Source organism: Protopterus annectens, chromosome 7.part1 (assembly GCF_019279795.1).
Source record: "Protopterus annectens isolate FY-2018-M chromosome 7.part1, PAN1.0, whole genome shotgun sequence".
In the NCBI taxonomy this organism is placed as follows: Eukaryota; Metazoa; Chordata; order Ceratodontiformes; family Protopteridae; genus Protopterus; species Protopterus annectens.
The window spans coordinates 75,325,551-75,350,001 of NC_056740.1; positions in this window are offsets into that span (position 1 = coordinate 75,325,551).

The window sequence follows — 24,451 nt, forward strand, 5'->3', positions numbered from 1 at the left end:
TCACACTTTTATCTCTCATTACAAGGTAGATATGGTCTCCCGGAGCAGAGCTTCCTTTGGTTCTACTGTTCTGAAGAGTCTGTTCCAATGAGCCACCTGGGATTTTAGGTGCTGGGGGCACTGTCCCAAACAGCAAGAATGAAGACAAGATGGACAACTTAACATAAAGAAGTTATGTACCTACCATAACGTTCCATGTTAGTTGTCTTCATCTCACCTTCCTTCTTGCGTCCCTCCCTCCTTCCCCCTTCATAGAGGATTGTGAGGAGTTCCCTTTTGTTTTCACTGGCTGAGCATCTTTTATTACTTCACATGCCAGGTAATTTATAACTCTTTCCATGTTTAGGTGTATTGGACAACCAGAATTTAGGAACTGGTTACTCTACTTATGTCTAGTGTACGCTATCACAAATGAGATCTGGGTAGCTGACGCTGGGCATGCTGGGATAAGGGGTAGCCGTGAGCCAGTAAACGGCTCTCGAGCTATAGAAGATGGCCGAGTTGGAGCCGAGGATTGGCTCCGAACCCAAACAGCAAGAAGGAAGGTGAGATGAAGACAACTAACATGGAACGTTATGGTAGGTACATAACTTCTTTTTATTGTGCTTGAATCGTGGGGGATTTCATTTTCAACAAATCATTCTTTTAAACTTACTTTAATATGCTCTCTAAATTATGCAGTGGCAACTATTGGGAAATTAATACGCAAATGCTAATTGTGTATTTACTATTGGGGTCAGCATTTAAGTATAAATAAGGCTGCTTATTTTTGTGCAGCAACATTGTAAATTTATAAAAATATGTGCCAAGGTATCTATTAATAGGGCATGAATGGTTAACATCTATGTGCTGGTTATATTTTATGAAACTACCACTACCAAGAAGGAAAATTATGGAGACTTTGCATAATGTTAAAATATAGGCATTTGATCAGAAGTGGGCTAATGTAACTAAGTATTGGTTAGAACAAAGATGTATTAGATTCACTAACAAAAAAAAAAAGTTTTATTAGATTTGTTGGCCTGCTATGGAAGCTATGATTCTAATAATATGTCTGATGGCACTTGAGGCATATTGTAGCAGCAAAGGTGCGAGTGCAGAGTGATGTAAGCCAGTTGGGCTACATTTGCTTCATTTGTCAAGGAAATAAAAGAAAACAAAAAGGAAAGTGATGTAGAAATTGAAAGTTAGCTTTGACATTGATAGTCTTCAGAGTGTATGAAATAAGTAAGAAAATAATGAAGCTCTGCCTTCCTCTTGGTCTTCTGATGAATATGCTCTATGAAACATCTGAAGATATCAGCGTCATGATGAACTAGTCGACTGTGGAATTATTTGTGAGTAAAAGATTAGTAAGTCAGCTGAGGTATGACATTGTTTAACTTCACAGTGCTCCTTTAATGGAAATAATCTGCAGTGGTTATTTGGCCTGAGCTACACTGCACACTCAGAAGACAGATGGCTTAGAGATTTTGTACAATGCAATAGAATATAATGGAAGGGAATAATGGTGGTGATGGGAGTGGGATTTACAGCATTGTGTTTTCATAGTCCAGTAGCTCAAGTGTGAATCTTGGTTTCAGTACTCGTGATTTGGGTAGATTAATGGCCCCAAAGCTTGAAGATCCAAGTGGGAGAGATGCTGTTGAGCAACTGATTGTCTCCTATCCTGCTTTTAGGAAAGGTATGGGACTTTCTGCAGTAAGGGCAATCCAGTGGCGATTAGAATTTAGAGCTCCAGTGCATGCCTCAATGTTTAGAGGCCTTCATAAACACTCCATACACAGACTAGTTTTAAATGCACAGAGGCAGTAATAGATGCTGTAGACATTGCACCCATGGGTTTGCTGCTCACCCAGAGGAGTAAAGCATTTAAGAATAAGCATTCTGACCTTTTCAGAATAAGGAATGCTAAGTAACATAAGCTGTCCTCCACCACCGTGTCTGATTATGTATGAGAGGCTACCAGTAAGTCAAATCCTCAGTGGGAAGAGTATATTCCACCCCCTCATGGGATGATGTGTAAATTTTAATAATCTCTGTGAGGAGGAGGACTGAAGGAACATTGATTTGAACAGGTTATTAGTAGCAGGGGAAGGACCAAAAACAATCCAAAATAGTACTGGCTAATAAGTTGGTTCATTATTCTCCTTAAAAGATGTCACAGTTTTAAAGAACATTAACAACTATCCACAAACTACAATGCAGAAAATATCATACATGCATAGTAATGTATCAGGAGCAGAATGCTACGAGGTCAGCTTCTGCAACATCCATCGTTTTTGTTACCTTTTCATTCCTCCTAATCTTAGTCAACATCTTCTTGTGCTGTACCCATGGTTTTCTTAGCCACAGACACTGTAGGACCCAATATATTTGCAGCACTTCTTCCTTCATGAGTGGGTCGAGTGATCTATCCTACTCATTAGGCTACTTCCCGCAGTCTCTTGTCTATCCATAGGGACAGTCTGTCGCACCTTACCTTATCTCCCATAAAGGTGAGAAGGCCTATACCCCTTCATTCTCTTTCTGTGTTTTCCTGGCTAGCTCTTCAGGACAGTGGATGCTAATCAAACCTGGAATGCCAGTGGTCTGAATGGACTTGCGTCTATTATATATATATGTTTACTTTTAGCATGTTGAAATGCAGGCTGTAGAACTCGACAGTGTGGTGACCAAAATAACTTCATGTTGTATGTAGCCACTTTCATTTTTCTGACCTTATCAAGTAATGCCTGTTTTTATGCACAGTTTAATCTCTTGAATCTGGAATCACACCACCACGAGAACAGTTTTTGTATATATCAGGGATATGCAAAATCCTTGAAATTCAGTATTTGTGCTGATTGAATAAGAAATCTTAAAACTTGTTTTGTATCTGTTGCTTAATATAAACTTCACAGACATTGAGAGGGATATTTTTATGTGGTCTAACAATGAGCATTCATTTAGTTTTCTTATAACTACTTTATCCAACTGAGGGTCATAAGAGAGCCAAAGTTTGTCATGTCAGTGGCAGAGTGCAAGGCAGAGAAGCTAATACTGGAAAGAATGCCAGTCTATTGCAGAATGTGCAAACATTCACATACGGCAATGTTAAATAATTTCAGTTCACTTATGGCATGTCTTTTGAATGTGGGAGTAAACTGAAGCATCCAGAGAAATGCCACGTGGGCAAACAAAGGACACCCAGGCTGCTCAGAAGGCATACCAACCTAGAAACAAACTGGAGAACTGAGCACTGCAAGGCAACAATGCTAACCAGTAAACCATTCTGCCACCCGTATGCAAGAGTGTAAATGAATAAACACCTTACAAAAAATTAAATTATGATGTTATTAATCTTCATTCATTCCTTACTAATGGATGTCGGCCTTATACCAAGCTTGCGCCAGCAAAAACACTTCAGCTAAGCTGTACCCACAGTGCCCTTCTCCCAGTTACCCCAGATCTCATTTGCCACGTTGCCGAAAAGCTGTGTCAAGCCAGCTCTTGACTAACCCTCCACAGAGACATCAGTGCCATTGGAACCTCGGACCCAATATTCTCCAAAGATAGATCCTTTTCTGGGGCAGCAGTTTAGCCTCTTCCTAGAACAGCCTGACTCCCCTTCAGGAATATCCATTAGATCAACCAGGAACCTCTTGGAACTTGATGTAGTGCATCTTGTTGATCAGTTGCTTATGGATAGAGGGATTACTACTCTATCCAAACCCCCCCGTCCATTGGGAGTTGGGGGACTTCTCCAAGGACTCCAGCTTACTCTACTCCTTCGACCTTGGAGCAGGCATCAGAGACCCTGGAACAGACGTCCATTTCAGCACCCATGACTGCTGTCCCACTGGTGGATCTCACCATGGTTTTGGAGCCATCCCTTTGGCTTTTGATTCAGTCGGAACCGAGGCTTTCTCAGGATCATGGTTGGACTACGATTTCTCTGGTTCCGGGAGCGGCTCCAATTTTTTCTGTGGCACCGTCCTCTGTTCCAGGGGCTCTCCTGGTACCAGCTTCCCTTCAGACTCCATCTCTGGAGATGGGTTTGCTGGAGCGGGGTATGACCCCGGTTCCGAGGTTGTCATTTTTGGTTCCAGGCTCCCATCCCTCTTCAGATGGGCCTGCCTTCCAGGCGATTGAGAGGTCTTCCCTCTCAACCGCAACTGACACAAGCCACCGTTATGGGACATAGAGCACAAGAGCCTCAGGAGACCTTATTGCAGAGTGCCCCTTATGATTTCTCTACAGAACCCCCCCCCCGAAGAAGGCCGTAGGAAGAAGTCATGCAAGAGGAAGCACATTGACTCCCCTGAGGAGTCTCTCACTGAGGATACAGACTACGATGAAAGGGAAGGGTCCCCACGGTCACACCCTGAAGATGTCTCCTTTGGAGACATCCTTGAAATCTTAAAACAGAGGGGTGATTGGAAACCCTCCAACCCTTCATCCGAGGATTCCGTCTTTCTGTAGGTTTTTCATGCTTGATCCTCTACCTCTTGGGTGACCACACCTGCAGACGAATTGATACAACTCCTAGTGCAGAGAGCTTGGAAAAATCCTGACACCATCGAACCTATCCCAAAGAGACCAGATGAAATTTTATCACCTCTCGAAGAGGCCACGAAAAAGGAGCTTGCAGAGGAGAGCCAGACAGTCCATCCTCCTAACAGGGAGCCCCGGGCAGTGGACTGATGAGGGAAGTGAGGTGTTTGCATCATCGACCTTCGCTTTTAGGTCCTTGAGCTATCTGGCACAATTTACTAGACTCCAAAGAGATCTAGTTTCATAACTCTCTGGAACCTTAGCAGGACAAGTGTCTGACAAGGTACGCGACAAAGTTGCCTCGCAGCTAGGTTCATAGGTTGGTACTAGGCTATCAGCCCTAGGGCCTATACAAGCCTAGCCATAACAATTCCCTGGCTATTTCTCCCCACACTATTTACTTCCCTGGACCCCTGTCTAGCAGGGCGACTGACGTGATCCCCGGGGTGAATTTCCTTTCTCCCATCCAATCGTCAAGGTTCCTTTTGAAGAGGACCAAAGAGGCACTCTGCTTGACATGTATGGGCAATCTATTCCAGAGTCTGGGGAGTCTCTGGGTCAGGAACCTATCCCTCCAGCATGTTTTGTTTATTGTGATGACAAGGTTTAGATCCCTGGAGCGTGTGGCTCTGAGGGACTGGGATTTCTTTAAGTGTAGCATGTCCAACAGCTCTGGGTTTGACATGGCCTTGTATGTTAAGCAAAGATCGCCTCTGAGTAGACGATATGTGACAGAGTATAGCTGGAGTTTTGTTAAGGCGGTCAGAGTAGGGCATCTGCTTTAGGCCTGTGATTCTTTTAGTGAGGTATTTCTGTGGCCTTTCCAGTTGTTGCAGGTGTCTTGAGAGGTACATACAAATGGGGCATTGTATTCTATAAGGGGTCTAATGAGGGATGAGTACAGTGGGACAATGACCTCCTTTTTTCTGGATGAAAAGCCCTTGGTGATGAGGTGTGCCACATAAAAGGATTTCCTGACTGTTGTGGCGATGTGGTTATCGAAGGTGAGACCACTGTCCACCTGTGTCCCTAAGTCTCTTATCAAACTTTCGGTGTTTAGTGTACTGCCACCTATATGGTAATTCACGGATACATGTTTTTTCCCAAAGGGGATAACTATACATTTCTTGGCATTGAGCATGAGCCCATGGCTCTGGCACCAAGCATCTGTTTCTGGAATCTATGTCTAACTCATCCATGTGATTAATATCCCATGCAGCCGAAGGGGTGGCTAGAGCTGCGAGTTCAGGTGTATTCATGAGATGCCACGCCTGGATGCACCTGTGTGATTTCGTGGACCCCTTTAAGTCTTGCTTCTTTAATGCTCCTGTGGAAGCATCATCCCTATTTGGCCCTAAACTGAAGGACACATTAACCAGGTGTGAGAAGGACGGAAAAACCTTGTCTGCCATAGGTGTACATTTCTCCACCCCCCAGCATCCTTATTCAGGGAACCAGCAGAGTGGAAAGATGTGGCACACATGATGAGTTCTCCCCCAGAGGCAGAGGGGGTAAGTCTAGTGAAAGATGCCCCTATAGAGGCAGAAGGGGACTGCGTAATCAGAGGTACAGAGATTTTCTCTGGACAGCCCTATCAGCGCTCCTGAAGAGTGGCCCAATTGCTTTCCTCTGGAAGCAGTCAGGGGACATTTTTCCCTGCACCAAACAGCCTGGCATTGCATACCCACAGATTCTTTGGGTGCAGAGGGGTAACCACCAGAGGTTACAAAATCCCATTGAACTCCTTTCCCAATCCACAGAAACATACTCTTGACATTCCACCCAGTCAAAGGGAATCAGCAACCATAGAGATAAAAAAGCTGGGTCAAGAAAGAGTCATCCAAACAGTCCCACCAGACCAAATAGGATCCGGATTCTACTTGAGTCTTTTTAGTGCCAAAAAAGACAGGGGACTGGAGGCCTATTTTGGAGCTCAGTGTTCTGAACAAGTTTATCACCCAGCAAAATTCCAGATGGTCACGGTTCAGTCCATTCTTGGAAAAGGACAACTGGATGTACTCTATGGACCTTTAGGATGTGTCTTGCCACATAATAATGGACAAGTGCTCCAGAAAATTCCTTTGCTTCCGGCTAAGAGCCAATCATTACCAATTCTGGGTTCTGCCCTTCAGACTGTCTACAGCCCCCAGAGTGTTCACAAAATGTATGGCAGTGGTTATAGCTCACTTGAGACTACAAGGATTCCAAGTGTTTCCATACTTAAATGATTGGCTGCTCACCACCCTCACCAAGCGCCTCCTGGAAAAAGCCCTGGACTACACCCTGACATTGACAAGAATCCTGGGGATCTCTATAAATTGGAGAAAAAAGCAGCCTAACCCCTACTTAGAGCTTAGACTTCATAGGAACGGTTTTCAATACCCAATCTTGCCAAGTGTCTCTTCCAGATCACAGATTGCAAAGACTAAGGGCTCAACTCTGAGTAATACTCTGTCAGGACATAGCCTCTGCTCGAGAGGTCCTCCAACTTCTAGGTTCAATGGCTGCACCAATCACCCTTGTCCCATTCGCGAGATTACACATGAGACTCCTTCAGTGGCTTCTTTTGTCTCAGTATTACCTGTTTTTTATCAGTATTACCTGAATCATCATCCATTATGTTACCAAATATGGATAACAGAGCAGTGCAAAAAAGACCTTTGGTGGTGGATGAAGCCAGATGCAAATCTTTGGAGTCGTCCTTTTTCCCCTCCTCAATCCAAGGCCACCGTGACCACGGATGCTTCCCTGAAAGGGTGGGGGGTGCATTTTCAGGATATGACTGTCCAAGGCACATGGTCGGCCATAGATGCCAATCTGCATATCAGTGTGCTAGAACTGAGGGCAGTGCTTCTGGCATTGCAGGCATTTCACTCTGCCCTTCCATCTAGAGCAATTGCCATTCAGTCAGGCAACATGGCTGTTGTCTGGTATATTAACAAATAAGGGGGAACCAAGTCCTACCAATTGTGTTGAGAGGCCATGAGAGTGTGGTAATGGGCGATTAGCTTACAATCGCTTTCTGGTCACAAAATGCACATTCCCGGGGATTCCAATGTGATTGCAGACAAACTGAGCAAATGTATCCTTCTACCTCATAAGTGGTCCCTCAACTTAACCATAACGGCGAAAATCTTCAGCCGTTGGGGCCAGCCTTGCTGCAGTCTTTTCGCCTCCCCAACAAACCACAAGTTTAGTGACTATTTTGCCCTGATCCCTCCACAGGGGAGTCCCCAAGGGATGCTCTGATTCACTACTGGCCCATGGGAATGCTATATGCTTACTCCCCATCTCCTAATCCCAAAATTTCTGAAGAAAGCCCTCGAGTTGAAAAGCAATGTGATCCTCATTGCACTGTATTGACCCCGCCAAGTATGGTTCCCCTTTCTTTGGCCTCATCTTCTAGACAGACATTCGATCCTGGATCCAACTCCAGATCTGATTTCTCACCCCCAAGGGTTGATTCACCCAAACATAACCAATCTCAGGCTGACAGCTTGGTTTCTCCACTTCCAGTAATTGCCAGGCAGAACAATCTTTCTTCCCCAGTCCGTGACATTATACTGGCTTCACATAAACTATCCTCCAGGAAGATTTACCAAGTGGAAAAGATTCTTAATATGGTCCGAGCAAAGAAATCTTGACCCTTATTCAGCTCCTGTTAATACAGTTTTAGATTATTTGTCAAATTTCTTCAAAGCAGGAGCTGCTGCATCAGCCATCCGTGTCCATTTAGCTGACCTCTCCAATTTTCATAATGGTTTCAAGGACTCTTCTTTAATCTCACATCGTCTTTTCAAAGCCTTCCTAAAAGGGATATCTCATATTAGGCCACCCATTAAGGAACTCACCGAACCATGGAGTCTGACATTAGTTCTTCAAGCTTTAATACAACCTCTTTGAACCTGCTGCTACCTGCAATATCAAATTCTTATCCTGGAAGTCCTTATTCCTAGTGGCCATTACCTCAGCTAGATGTATTTCTGAGCTTCAGGCCCTATGTACTAAACATCCTCTCCCTCCTTAACATCACCTACTTGTCATACCTTAATCTACTTTCTGCCCTTAACTCACTCTTCTCACTAGCTCTCTCTAACCTTCTTTGACTACTCTTTCTACTGTCTTCTAAACTCTATTAAGCAAATTGCCTCGGATAAATATTCTATTGTAATTGTCTTGCCTTCATGCAACTACATCATGATAAAACTGGGTTTTTGTAAACACTTACCCCAAAAACTATACTCATCTTAATGACATATTTCTTTTTATACATCTTGAAGTAGTTATGCTATACTCCTGATTATTGACACTGTACAACATTGCATTGCTACTTAATGCCTTGTAATAATCCTGTAACATTGCTGTTTAATGCTAATTTATAATGACAATTGTATAATATGTTGGAGCTTTTCTCCCTGGGCCACCACTGAAAAATGGTTCTTCAGCTCAGTTGGACAATCCTGGTCAACAAATGCTAAATAAATAAAATAGTAAATATAATCTTTCATAAGGACGGAGTATCACTTCGGGCAAGTCCTTCTTTCCTACCCAAAGCGGTTTCAGATTTCACAGTAAACCAGTCTGTTGACCTACCAGTTTTCTTTCCTAACTTCTCAAGCAAAGGAGAATATTGCCTCCACCTTTTAGATGCACATAGACCACTGAGATTTTATCTGGACAGAACAAAGGAAATTCAAAAATAAGACCAATTGTTTGTATCCTTTTCAGGCCCGAAATTGGGGAAAGCTGTCTCTACAGTAACTCTTTCCAAATGGCTAAGAGACTGTATACTCCTGGTGTATCAACGTTCAAAAATGCCCTATACCAGGCAAAATCGAAGCGCATTCCACCAGATCTGTGGCAACTTCAATAGCTTTTCATTCAAGGACAATATCTGTGCAGCTGCAATATGGGCTATTCCCCATACCTTTATCTCTCACTACAATTTAGATCTGGTCTCCAGGGGAAGAGCTTCCTTTGGTTTGATGGTGCTCAGGAATATTCTTCCATAGGGGTCACCCAGGAGATATAAGGTAGCTAGGGACTCTTTCCCATCAGTAAGGAATGAATGAAGATTAACCGCATCAGATAAAGAAGTTATGTCTTCCTATAACGTTCCATCTGTGTCCATTTCATTCATTCATTCATTATGTCCCTCCCTACTTCCCCCTCCTAGAGGCACCTGGGGGATTTTCTGGGTCCAATGTCATTCTAGGGAACTTGCTCAGATATAGCCTCTGCTTTTCTTATCATGGTTAAACTTGATCTGAGGTAACTGGGCGAAGGGCACTATGGGTAAAGCTTAGCTTGTGAGTTTTTGTCTGGCACGAGCTTGGTATAAGGCCGACTTCCATCTGAGGACGGAACCGACACCCATCAGTAATGAATGATTTAAAGATGAACAACACAGATGGAACGTTATGGTAAGACATAACTTCTTTTTTTGATATTGTCAAAAGAGTATCAATATCTTTAATAGTATCCCTTGACATTGTTTGTGGGTTATTGCTTACTTTTTCACCTTAAAAGGTGAACCCTCATAAAAGTGCTAGTATCTGTTTTGTCTCCAAATGCCTGCGAAGTCTTATGCAGTCATATTCTATATAACTTTTGATTCATTGAAGTGACATGTAAAGTGTTTGCCTGGTTTATTCACTGACATTTTTGGTGTCTGATGATCTGAATATTTTTGTGCAATTTTTTTTTTACTGCAAGTGATTACTAAGAGTTTTGCTTTCCAGTGCATCTGCTCTTCAGGAATGTCTGTACTATGTGACTTTCATCAGTAAAATCACTGTAATTGCTTCTTTAGTCTCTGGTATTTCAGACTTTGGCTCAAAATAATCAGACTGCTTACTTTCTTTTCTCACCCAGCAAGAGTTAGAGGTGGTGTAGCAGATGTGTGATTTACTTCTTTTCAGAGACAATCACGAAATAACAACAGCAACCACAGTAGTGTAGCAACCCAAATAAATCCAATGTCTGAATGCAAATATACCTCTGAAACCTATATTAAACAAAAAATCTATGAGCTGAAGTAATATTTGAAAATTGTCTTTGAACAACATAAAATGGTTGTTTTCATGCACACTTGCTATGTTCACAAGTTTGTCAGTTCATAATTTCTTAATGTTTTTATGTAGGAAGATAAATTTTTAGGTCTGGTTACCTTTAAAAATCAGAAGTTATTTTATTGGATAAGTAATTAACTACATGCTTATTTAAGTGTACTGATGTAATGTAATCATAGATTCTGATGAAGTCCCAGTTTATGGGGATGAAAGCTCTCCGTCTCTCGTTTGTGTTTTAATGAAGTTTTATTAAAACGTGAATTTTAACCAAGATCTTGGTCCAACTGGTCACAGTGTTTTTTCTTAGATTATTTTCAGAGACAGCTTGAATCAAAGCTATCCTTGTTGAATCCATCTCTCTAATACCAAATGCACTGTAATTACACTGCACACTTTCAAAATGCACAAAACCAGCACTTTCTTGTGCATCAGTGTAAAAACACCACTGTTAAACTTAAACACACACACACACACACACACACACACACACCACCAGAAATGTGCAGTGATACATCCCACACACTACAATACAGATTTGAGTATATCTTCAAATGACAGACAGTAAGAGATGAACAGCTGCGCCTGCACAAATAACATGTACTTATTGAATAATGCAGATATGGAGTGCAGGCAAGTGCTGTCTTCGTGGTATATTAGTCTATTATAATTTTAAGTGTGTTATTAATTAAATATGTTTGTCTTTGCAATAAATAAAAATAAGACAGTATTTTTACACTGTAAATTTAACACTTTACTTAACCATTTCAAGCCTTGACATTTTTTATGGTACCTTCATTTGCCTTGTTATTGGCTAGCATGTGGTGTGAAGGAGAGGCAGTAATCACTGTTGAGATACATTATACTTTTAGTTCTACCCAGATAATTCCTAGTATGCAGGATGGCAGGCCACCTAAAGGACAGTGTGTATTGTTAATTTTGGCTGTTAAAAAATGAGTTTTACTGGAATGCAGTATAACGCCACATGCAATAAAAAAGTATGATTTTCATGGCTTGAAACCGTAAATGGTAAAGAAATTTGCTTTATGTATTTTATGTATGTTTATGTATTGTTACATGCATTTTATGTTGCAGTCTCTGGTGCTTGCATAGTGCATTATATTATGCTTATTAATCTGTATGCAAATATCAGCATTAGGGTAATGGACTGAGCAGGAGGGTGTGACTGATGTGAGATGGGGACAAGGTTTGCTACTGCGCATACTGTGGGATGCTTAAAGAAAGTTTTGCCATCCCTTGACACCAAACACACTGCATTTACACACTGGCAAAATATACACAACCACCTAACAGGGACATGTACACTGACATAAAAACAATGGTACTGACTAACATGTGTGTACTTACATGCATGCACACACCTCCTGCACACTCCCGATGTGGAAACTTTGCCCTAGAATTTCATGCTTATTTAACATATTTCGATTCCACTAGAAAAGGCATAATAACAGCTCATGAACATTTCTTCCACTCTTCAGTCAGTCAGTGAAATCATCTTTCATCTTCCATGATTCTTTGACGCAGTCTCAATGGCATGTGTATCAAATGATTTGGTTTTGAAATGTTGCATGATTCCCCTAGTAGACCTGATTGACAGCAAAAAGGGAGCTATGTGTACATTAAGAAACCATTCCTTTCTTTAATTTAAAAAAAGCCCCAAAGTTTATCCTCTTGCTCAAAAAATGTTTGCCAAAGACATGATACCACTTAAAGGATTTTAGTGATACTCCAAAGAAGAGTGCCTGCCAGGTTCTGAAAGTTAATTTCCATTATTTCTCTGAAGCACTGGAACACACTGCAATATTTTATTTGCTCACCTTTTCTGTGTTTTTGTCCAATTAGTTGATTTATGGAAAAACACATTCATTCCCTTTAAGGGACTTAAAGTGTTATGTTTCCGTATTAACTACCTGTTATAGTTTGGATATTTTTAATGTAAGTATTAACTTCTACTAGATCTCCACCAGAAAAGCTTGTGAACATAAGAAGTGTAATTACAAAATGCTTGTGAAGATTCACGAGTGATGAGACAATTCTGGGTACTTGCGTATTATCGCAACCACCAGGTTCTAAACAACTCATTCTACAGTTGTGCATGGTCGGGATGGGTAGACAGCATGAGTTTAAGTAAAACTGCTGTAGCGGTATGGTGTGAGCTGGATATCAATGTTTTGCGAATGATTTTCCCCCTTCCAATGTTTCAGTACCATTTACCATAGATATTCATTTACAAACTTCCTAACACACTGAACATGTGACAGACATTTTCAACCTGGAACTTGAGGAACATTGACTTTTTAATAATAACAATGAAGAACATTCATCTTAATGAGGTACACATAGGAGGAATGTTTTAAATGCCCCTCACACCTAAGTTGTGTGCTGGTAGTGCTTTAAAATAAAATAGGGAAGTTGTGAATTTGTTCCGGTGTGAAGGAGTAATACAAACAGTCGTGATTGGCCTTCACTCACCAAAGTCTGTTCATGCATGCTCACTTGTAATCCAAGTATAGACTATAGTATAGCATGATACTCAAGCATAAGCAGTCACACCATCCAAAGGGCGATACATGTATGTAGACTGAAAAAGAGCCACATAGTCTTGAAAAAATCAGCACAGACATAAAACAGATGTCCTGACCTCTCGACAAAATTACTAGGGGTAACCATAGACAACAAACTAAAATTTGATATACACGCAAACCAAATAATTAAGACCATTAACAAAAGCTAGGCTCTTTATATAAAATAAAAAGCTTCCTGACCCCCCAAGCTAAAATGGCCATTGCCCAGACTCACCTCCTCTCATCACTCCTGTACTCGTCCCCCTTACTTCACAATATAAGTAAAACTGTAATGAACAAACTCTCTAAATGCTACAATCATATTGCAGGTTTGTTACTGGGTCCCCATATAGGACCCATCATTGTACCAATTTAGCCAAACTCAACTGGTCTGAGCTTCCTAACCTAATTACTTTCAACCTACTAGTCCTTACTCACAAAATCATATATAACCCTGAATATGCTCCTTCCTCAAAGCACTACTTCCCGCTTGTAATAATCCCCCATTGAGGTCGTCCAACCGCCTCCTAATCCAAACACTCAAAACTAATAACTCTGCTGGAGACTTCTTCTCTCCAACGCTGCAGGTAAAATTTGGAACAAACTTCCCATGATATTATATCCATCTCTACTTTAAGTCAATTTAAAGCTAAGCTAAAACTCATCTGGGCTCAATGGTTGCCATTGCCTAAACCCGGATAGTCCACTCTAGTATGTAATAACTGTCTATAACTCATGAATATTCTACATCTCCTTACTATCCTACCCCTCTTACATTTAAAATAAATTAGAAAGAATAACTTAGAATGCTCTTATTTTGAATGTATATTTTGCTTCATTGTTTAGTTAAGTGTTTTGTAACCTGTGTTTTGGAGCTTTTCTCCCCGGGCCTCCGCTGAAAATGGACATGCATCCAGTCGGATCCTCCCGGTAAACAAATGTAAAATAAAATAAAATAAAAATAAATAAAATTGTGAATGCAATATCACAAGGTTAAAGCACATTACTGTGAAATTTCATTTAGGCAACGACACAAACAAACCCAAAAGATTCCATACCCAACCCAAACGTTTCACAGTCACTTCAATGCAGGATTGTGCCTAACACATATTTTAAATAAAGTAATGCAATGCGATATGATCTCAACACATTATTTAGAAAAGAAGCGCCTCTCCTCTTGAAGTTGCCCTCATTAACAGGAGGCTATCTGTTTTCGTCAAATGTGCTGCCAGAGTTATTTAACAATTAGATCCAGTAACAATGCTTCTGTTTCATGCCATATATTACAAAGTCTGTCTCTAGTACTGCAAATAAACAAAGTCTGCCTCTAATATTATGGGGCGATCAAACATCCCGACCATGCCCAACTGCAGAATGAGTCGTTTACAACCTGGTGGTTGCGATAATACTTAAGTACCCAATTCTGTCGTCTTGCCTTCTGCTTTTTTAACAGCTGCTTTCATGTTTTGGATCTGTCAGGTGTTCTAAAATACAGGGACATGTAAAGCTGCTGATCATACACACACACTTGCTGATCATACACTTGCTCCAGTGTTTCCCATAAATTTTATTTTTATTTCTCCTAATGTCTTATGTTGTGCTTTTGTTTAGATTTTCCACTCGCCCATTCAAATTCCAAGCAGCTTCCTGACTCATTGAACTGACCTATAAAGTTTTAGGATTTGTTCTTGAAACTAAGAAAGATACCATTTCATTTAGCTTGTTTGTCTTGGTAGAAAGTTGCTGATAGGCTATACAACACTGACTTATAGGGAATGGCTTTTAGGAAGATATGTTCAAGCTTTTATTTTTCTTAATTGGTTTGTAACTAGAGTGAAAGCACAAAGTGGACTTTTCCATCAGAACTGTATAGTGCATTTGGCTGCTGTGTGTTAGGTTCAAGTGTGGAGCTGTCATGCAGCTGAATGTTTTTATCTCACAGCTAATGTAGCTCTTTCGTGTTTGCCAAGTGTGTTTACGTGTGCAGACTTGTTTCAGTTAGGGAAGGTTAACTTAATCAAATTGTATCCTAGAAGTTTGATATTTTGTATGCTGCAAGACTAATAGGGACATTTTCTTACTCCTGAACTACTAGTTCTAAAGAAAATGATCAGCTTTTGGCTGAAAGTCAAAACACTTTATACCTAAAGCTGCATGATGTAAGGGCTAAAAATATGTAACAAGTTAAAGCAAGTTTTCTGAAAAGGAGGGGTGAGAAAAGTTTGTGCTTTAAAGACTGAACATTTATGGCCTGGGTCTCCGCTTCATTCATTTTTTTATTGACATTTGTTTTTAGTTTCTGTAATTTGACATTTCTTGATTGCACATGTGGCTGCTTGTGTTACCACTAGACTGAACTTGAAGAGAGGTACAGTTTTGAGATAAGTAAGCTACTGCGTTGTGAGTTCTGAAATTTTACCTGACCTCACTAGACATAAGTGCCATTGCCAAAAGCATTTGTTGTCTGAAGGTCAACTAGTGTTGCCAACCATCCTGTTTTTCCCAGGATGTCCTGGATTTGGCCATCTGTGTCCTGGGAAGGACCATCAAGGGTGCCATATGTCCTATTTTTGGCACAGCTTAGCACAAGTTACTATAACTTACTAAAGGTTTCCTTAATGTCCTCAGTGAGAGTGTGCTAGGTTACTCGCTGCACAGCATTCTGGCAGATAGCAACGCTGGGTACCGTACCACTGCTGTAGCAGCCCCTTCCAAACCAATATATGCTATATGGACTTATAAGGTTGCTAACATTGTATGAAGTCAAAGACTGTGCTCATCTCCTATGCAACACACCGGATTTCACTGAACGTACCCCTCTAGAAATACAATCATCATCATCACCCCCCCCACAAACTCTGAAAATAAATTGTGCGGATTAAACAGTTTAGAATTTGCAAGGACAAAGCAGCCGATGCAAAGACGCATCAAATCTGTACATAGCTCAGATTCCTTGTAAGGGGGACAGACAGCAGGTTCACAATTGCTTCAAGTCTCTTTTCTCAGACTACACAAATATCCCAGTAAAACCTCAAAACATTCAAGTCTGCAAAATCTATCTTCTACCAAACAGCAACAAATCTGACAAAGTTTTCTGCCAATACAGTACCAATGCACTCTGCCTCTTCTCTTCTGCCATGCAAGCTTCACCCTTACTAAAAACTGTTGTTGTAGTCCAGCAATTCCAAAACTGTGGTCCGCGGACCCCCAGGGGTCCGTATGATGAATTATAGGGGTCCGCGGAGTTTCACTTTACAATTCTGCAGTCACTGTGTTGAAAAATAAAAACAAAAACCACAAACACAGTTCCCGTCCCTGTTTTCTGCATTCACAGCTAACCAGCTTCTTTCCCTGCGATTACAATAAATATTAACTTCCGCGTTTGCGGCTGACACAGAACAAGTAATTACTTGCCCTATACAGCGCCAGTGTTTTCAGTATGGCAGTTGTGGCATTTGGAACTTGGAGGGAAAATTCAACAAACTTGTTACTTTCCTTCCAGTCAGAGTTATAGTAGCTGTGTGATGCTGGTTGGATTCCTTCTGCAGAACCGATCGAGACAAGACTTTTTAAGGTATTTTCTTATTTTTTTTTCTGTGAGGCTGCTTTATATATACATTTTTGCCTCATAGTTTTGGTGTACCTCTCATAAAACTGATTTTTTTCTGGCAAATCGATGACAAGTTATTGAGCACTGAAGACAGAAAATGTATTGTAATGAAGTTAGTATCCTTAGTCTGGAAAATTCATAGCAATGCAAACTTTGTAAGTCTGTAAGAGTAATATTTAAAAGGTGTTCTTATTTTTGGTACTATGTTCTCCACATGGCCCTGTGGGTGTGTTTGTTTCTCATAAAATTGTGCTTTTTCTGGCAAACCTCTGGCAAGTCATTCATCAGCACTGAAGTAATAAAATAATGGCAAACATTTCAGTTTTATAGTTATTGTTCAGAAAATTAGTACTAATGCAAAACTTGTTTTTCTGTCAACTTTGTAAGTTTGTAAAAGCAATTTGGGACTGTGTTCTCCCATTATTTGTGGCTTTGTCCAGAGTACATGGTCTTGTATATGTGTGCATCTGAGTGTATGTGTGTGTGTGTGTGTGTGTGTGTGTGTGTGTGTGTGTGTGTGTGTGTGTGTGTGTGTGTGTGTGTGTGTGTGTGTGTGTGTGTAAGAGTTAGGAAGTATATTCCTTAACTGTCCGGGTTTTTGCAGAATGCCCATGTTTTTGTTTGTTCCTCAAGAAAGGATTGAAGTTGCTAAGTAATTCAGTTTGACTTCATATCCTTTTGAATCAGATTACAGAAGTGCCTACTAAAAGAGATTCTGTTATTCTACCAGTTTTCTAAGTTCACAAGAGCAATACTTATAATCTGTCCCTATTTATTTTAGGCTTTGTTCAGATTTTTTGAGATTCAGGTGTGTGTGTTAGACAGTGAAATGCCCTACTTAGGGTCAGCAGGATACTGTGTTGTATTTCAAGGGTGTGGGATGCTGCACTCCTGAATATGTCCTCCTTTGGATGAGATACCTGGTAACTTTTGGCCTGTTTTCAGTTTGCCATCCATGCAATATTACCAGCTTACCATTTTTTACTGTAACATAGTAGGCAATTAATTCTTCAAGGACAGCAGGCACTGAATTTGTAGATGAAACACTGAAAAATACACTTGTTTGCTAGCAGCAAACCTTTCATTAGTTACAGATCTTTTTAAGGTGGAATTATTCAGGTGGCTTTTACGTCTGCAGAGATTGTGCTGATATTGGTGGATTGTAACGAGAGAAGTCTTGAGTGGCCTTTTATGGTTGGAATGTTCTTATTGGTTCATATGGTTTGTTTCATTGCTTACTCTGAAAAATGTTCAAAAGTAGCCTTATGATTCAAAAAGACAGTCCAAAGGTAAACTTCATCTGTCAGTGGCCAGATGCATTTTCTTTGAATGTGGGTTTCAATGCTGTTTCAGTGATTGAGTTTGAAAGTTACAGAATTTGTAATGCTAAGTCTGTTTTCATTTTGAGACTCTTTTTCTTTGTTTAGCAAGTGTCTATCAGTGTTTGTACTATATTGAAATTAAATAATATTTGGAAGTGCCTTAACACACTGCTACTCATTCTATAAATTAACTCCAGTGCATGTTTAGCTCATCAGACAGTTTTAGAAGTTGGAATCTGTTTAAATTGTAATCCTTTACAAATAAAAGTAATTTCTGCAATTCAAATATTGCTTTAATATTAATTATTTATTAATATTAACAGAATCCAAAATATAGGGGGTCCACAAAAATATTTCCTTTATCAAAAAGGGTCCTCCAGCCTGAAAAGTTTCAGAACTGCTGTTGTAGTCTGAAGCGTTTTTTGCATAGCAGTCACACAATCTGATATTGTTAGCTGATTTACTTGGGGGTTCACTGGAAATGAATACAAGTTATTATGCAACTGAAGGTAGCATGAGTAGTTCTGAAACTGATGGAGAATGTAATGTTTTGCCAAACACTCCTCCACCTAAAAAGAAAGCAAAGAGGTTGTCACCGTATCATCAAGAATGGCAGACAATTTTCCTGGTGTGAAAAAGTTCACGGCAATGTCTTCACAGCTCGATGCACATTGTGTAAGAAGGAAGTTTTAGTTGCTTATGGTGGCAAAGGTGACACAGTAAATCATAGCCATTCGAAAAGTCATCAGAAAGCTCAGATTGCTGCAAACACTGCTGCCATTGACATTTTTTTTCAAGAAGAAGTCAACGACAGTAACAGGAATTGACAAGTAGGCAACAGTTGCAGAACTTGTACGTGTTTACCACACTGTACGTCACCACATCTCTTACAACACTGCTGACTGTGGAGCTAAACTGAACCACGTGTTATATCAAGACTTGGCTACTGCTAAAAAGACAGCGTGTGGTCGCACAAAAGCAGAAACACTGATGACTGATGTCCTTGGCCCAAAGTCAGTGGAGTCCATTATGAAAGACATTACTGGTGACAATTCTATTCGATAGTCTGTATCAACTGATGCATGTAATCTCAAGAACAGAAAAATGTTTCCTGTCTGCATTCACTATTTTACTGTTGAAATTGGTTTAAGTAAAAAGCATTTAGACTTTGAGCTTAATGACGAGCATTCTACCTCTATCGCAGACATGCGAGTTAAAGTTCTTTCAGATAATGGCCTTGATATTGCATGCATGTCTTCTTATTCAGCTGATAATGCAAGTGTGAACTATGGTGCAAAGCAGTCTGTGTTTACTGAGCTGTTGAAAAGAAATAATAATATTCTGAAGACAAACTGCAATGCTCATGCCTTGAAAAAACTAATTGATGAACTTGATTGTGATGTAGAAACAATGGTTACCAACATTTGCAGTCATTTCAGTGCTCCTGTTAATAGGAGAGCCCAGTTGCAAAATGTTTTGACTTTGTATACTTAGAATACCACGAGTTGCTGAGGCGTGTACCAACGAGATGGTTGTCTCTGGGTCCAGCTATTGACAGATTACGTGATTCATGGCCTGCCATTGTGTCCTACTTTGCATCTCTCGGTTCATATGCATCTTGCAATAGAAAATAATATGCATAACTGTGAAGCAGTAGAGACAAACATTAAAAAAGCATACTTATGTTTTGTCCAGAACATTTGCAATGTGTTTGAGGTGTCGGTCCAGAAAGTGGAGAGGGAAGATTTTACATTGCTTGAGCTCTTGGCTATAATGCCACAACTGAAAACTAAAATTGAGCCCACGCATAACTGATTTTTTGGACACAAAGCACAAACTATACTTGAGAATGCGGACATGGAACCTCATACAGTGCGTCTGCAACAGAATTTTTTGGCAGCTCTAGAAAAGTCTTTAGCATACCTGAACAAATGCTTTAATAGCATTCCATGCGTGATGCATCAAATATTTCTAAATACAGAAGAAGCATTTCAGTCCTCTCAAAATGCAAGCACTATCATGGGCTTGACAACAAAGGACATCCATTTAGACGTGCTTTATGATGAGTTTTGTGCAGCAAGACATGCTTTATCCAATATTGTTGCTAATTCAACTGCTACTGCATCCACTAAATGGCAGGAATTTTTTGCAGGTGCCTGTGATTGTGCAGTTTTTCCAACGAACATGTTTAAGATTGTATCAGCCGCATTGTCATTACCAGTCAGCAATGCCTTCCCTGTGAGGGTGTTTTCTTTAATGAATGCAAAGTGGCGTGCAGACAGAACCAGGGCCACTCTAGCACTAATCAAAGCAGAACTGCAAGTTTCCCTTAACTACAACATGAGTTGCAGTAATTTCTATCAGTTTGTTTTGAAAGATGACAAATTGATTTCATCAGCAGTTGGCAGCGAAAAGTACAAATGGAAACGGATTGCTCAGGCCGAGCAGTCTGCTTATTCCACGAATACTTTAACAGCTCAGGGTCAGCCTGCTCTGGATTCACGTGAGGTAGACCTTCAACTTCAATCAAAGTAATTAGTTCGTTCAACTGACATTCAGTAACGTTTGTATTGTATTAACTATATCTTTTGCTTACACTTCAGTGTTATTGCTTTATTGTTTTTTTTTTTTTTTTTGCTGTTTCCCAATGTGAATGATTATTGGCAATTTAGCAGTTAGCCTGTCTGTGTGGGCTGGCTACTAGAAATAACAGTTTTGTGCTACAAATTCTTGCATTCAGGTGTTTTTTTTTGGGAGGCTCAAATGCACTAAAACTCATCTATGCGTATCTGTTTAAAAACTTTTTCTGGGGCTCGGTGGAGGGAAGGGAGAGGAGGGAACGGGTCACTTGACAGGAGGCAGGAAAAGAGGCATCCTGGATTTTAATTGTGAAAAGTTGGCAACCCTAAGGTCAACAGGTAAGAGAAATCCTTCCTCCATATGCCAAGCCATGAAGAACCAGCATGATGCATGATACAAATGACATTAAAAGATGCCAATCAGTTAGTAAATAAATACATAATCCTTCCAACTCCCCTGTGAGTGAGCATCATCAAATGCACCCTGACTAATCTTGTAGGTCTTTGGGCCAGGCTTTCTTAACAAGACTGGTCTTGCAGAGGCAGACTGTTTCTGTTTTTGTAGTACATTTTATGTGTATGTTTTATGGGGGTTCAGGTGCCTAGGCAGCAAGACATTTCCCTGTGGAAAACAGTTTTTGTACTTACTTTTCTCACTTGCTTAGAGAAAAACAGCTCTTGTACTCACTTTCCTCACATCTAGAGGAAAACATTTTTTTATTCAGGCATGTCCAAGGGTCAGCTCCTCTGTGTTCTCTCCTGTCTATTTGATGAATCTGGGCATCTTGAGACAATGTAGAAATTGCCTCATGTACACAGACAACCCTCTCCTCCTACCACCCAACACTACAACCTGTGAGAGATGCACTTATCTAGCCAAACTGGATGTAAAGCTCTCTCCAACCAAGACTGAACTTGACAGTCAAGAGGAGAAGGTAAACATTTGCACCACACCACACTCCTCACATAGTCTCACTAAATCTACACCACCAAAATTCCACACGAAAACACAAAAACATTCTCGTAGGCTCTCAGTAATAATCTGTCTAAGAAACAGAGACCTCCAAAGCAGAAATGCAAGCAACCCCCATCCCCCAACACAACCCAAATGACACATAGCCCACAGACTCAGTGTGCCACTCAACCACAGCCAATAAGGCAAAACAACGTACCCAACACACTAGTCATAGGTGACTTTATAGTAAGGCACACTGATGTCCCACTCACCAGGCTAAACAAGGAGAAGGTTACTGTCAGCTGCCTGTCGGGTGCCAGGATCCACCACATAACCCACTCACTCAGGTCACTGCACAACAAGTACAAATATGACTTTGTCATTGTCCATGTTGGTGTGAATGACCCGAGATGTACCTCCCTGGACTACATGAAAAGAGACATGGAAGAGCTCTCCGATCTTGTAGCCCAGGCAGGTATGACCCTAGCCCTGAGTAGCATTCTGCCATCACCCAGAATGATACCGCAGTACATGGACAAAATGATTGACGTCAACAATTGGCTAAGTTTCTGGTGTCATTCTAAGAGGATCCAGTATCTGTCTGCTTGGGATGACATGGTCGACAGACCACAATGCTTTGCCACAAATGGCCTGCACCTGTCACCCCTGTGATTCCGGATACTGGCTAAGGCTCTTGCCGCCCCTATAGTGCCTTTTTAAGCAAGGTTCAAATGACAAATTCAACACCGCAAAAGGAACAAGTAAGTAAAAATTGAGGGTAATGCTACTCAATGCTAGAAGTCTAAATCTCAAAATGCACTCACTCGAGGTACTCCTTAAAATGGAGAACATATCTGTGCAGTGACTGAGACCTGGTTCAAGGCTTCAGAGAGCACCCCTGCACTACCAGGCTTTAACTCATACCACACTTTTCGACCATGTAACCTGGACCGAAACACTAAAGGCAGTGGTGTGTCCATGTTCATTAAGGATATCCACACCTCCAGGCTAGTTGCTCAGCATAATGCATCCGAGGTTATCCAAGTACAACTAACTCTGGGCAAAACTGCAATCCAAATTGTAGCTCGCTACAGATCCCCCACCATGCCCCAAGATTCCCACTCCTCTTTTCTTGGTGTACTGGAAAATATTAGGGTTCAACCAAACACCCTAATAATGGGCGACTTCAACTACCCAACCATTAACTGGGAAAACTACTCCTGTACCAACTCCTTATCTCAACACTTTCTGGAATTCATAAACTCCAATGCCCTGGATCAGCTTATCTACACCCCCACCAGGGGCAACAATATCCTAGACCTAGTCATTACCAACATGAGTGACCAGTGTTCCACACCTGAAGTCAATTCCTCGTTGGTCCGATCCGACCATAAGCTAATCACTCTTGATATCCACATCCTGCCCCCACCCCCCATTAAGGAAAGCACAGTAAAAATATTCTCCAAAGCCAACTTCATGCTTCTTAAGACAGAAGTGGTGAACTTCATGACATCCATGCAGATGGACAATACAGTTACAATTGCTGAATCCTACACAAATGCACTCTATGAGCACTTACACGAATGCATGGATCGTGCTATCCCAAACAGAACCAAGACACTATCCTCCAAAAAAAGGAAGCCAGTCTGGTGGTCCCCTGCCATAAACTGTACAACAGGAGGAAGAAACTGTTGCAAAAGAGAGTAAAATCCCATGAGTGGAGGAACTCCCTGGTCAGCCTTAGTAAGAAGCTGAGATCCCTTATAAGATCCTCCAAAGCTAGCTACGAAAACATAATCGCCACTAATTCTCAGGACAACCATGAAGCATTCTACAGCTATGTCAAGAATCTTGATGGCAACACCCAGATCTTCTCTGAGTTACAGCACAACGGCACGAAAATTACAGAACCAACTGATATTGTCAACATACTGGCAGATAGGTTCAGTGCTAGCTTCCCCACCACCACCCCCTAAAGGGCCCATATCTATACAGGAAGAATGTACAGTCCCTGTATTCACAACTACGCAGGTAAAAGCTGCACTCTCTAAAGCCAAAAACACAGCATCCATGTGACCGGACAACATCCCAGGCTGTGTTTTACACGAACTTCAGAACAAACTGGCTCCCCACTTAAGCACCATGTTCAATAATAGCCTTGCATCAGGCTTTGCGCCCACTGAATGGCGCAGAGCAACAGTTATCCCACTCCACAAAGGGGGAGCCACCACTGATCCCGCAAACTATTGCCCTATTAGCCTGATGAGCCTGGTCTGCAAGGCCATGGAACGTATCATCATGGAACTCTACCCAAATAACTTCACTCTTTAAATTTCAAGTCAATTCAAAAATAGTCTAAAACTCCACTTCAAGTCATTTTGCTCACTCCCTGCTGTCAAACCTGCCATAGCCAAAAGCCTAACCATTAAAACAAAACATAAACAACTAGCTAAGATGATAAGTACTTTGTATAATGTGATAATATGTAATGTATCTAACTAACTCTATTATACTCGCCTACCGCCCTTATATGTTTTTATTTGTAGTTATCTCAGAAATAATCTAATAATGTACTTGTATGTTTGTATATAAATAGCCTATGTTTTGTTTAGTTCTTTTTTCTTGCCTCATTTACCTAATTATGTTATCAATTCTCTCTGTTTTTCTCCCCGGCCTCTCCTGAAAAGGACATGTATCCAGTCGGACCATCCCGGTTAACAAATGTAAAATAAAAAAATAAATAAAATAAAACTCATAAACAAAGACATTGGTAACCTCCAAACCCTGGATCCCACC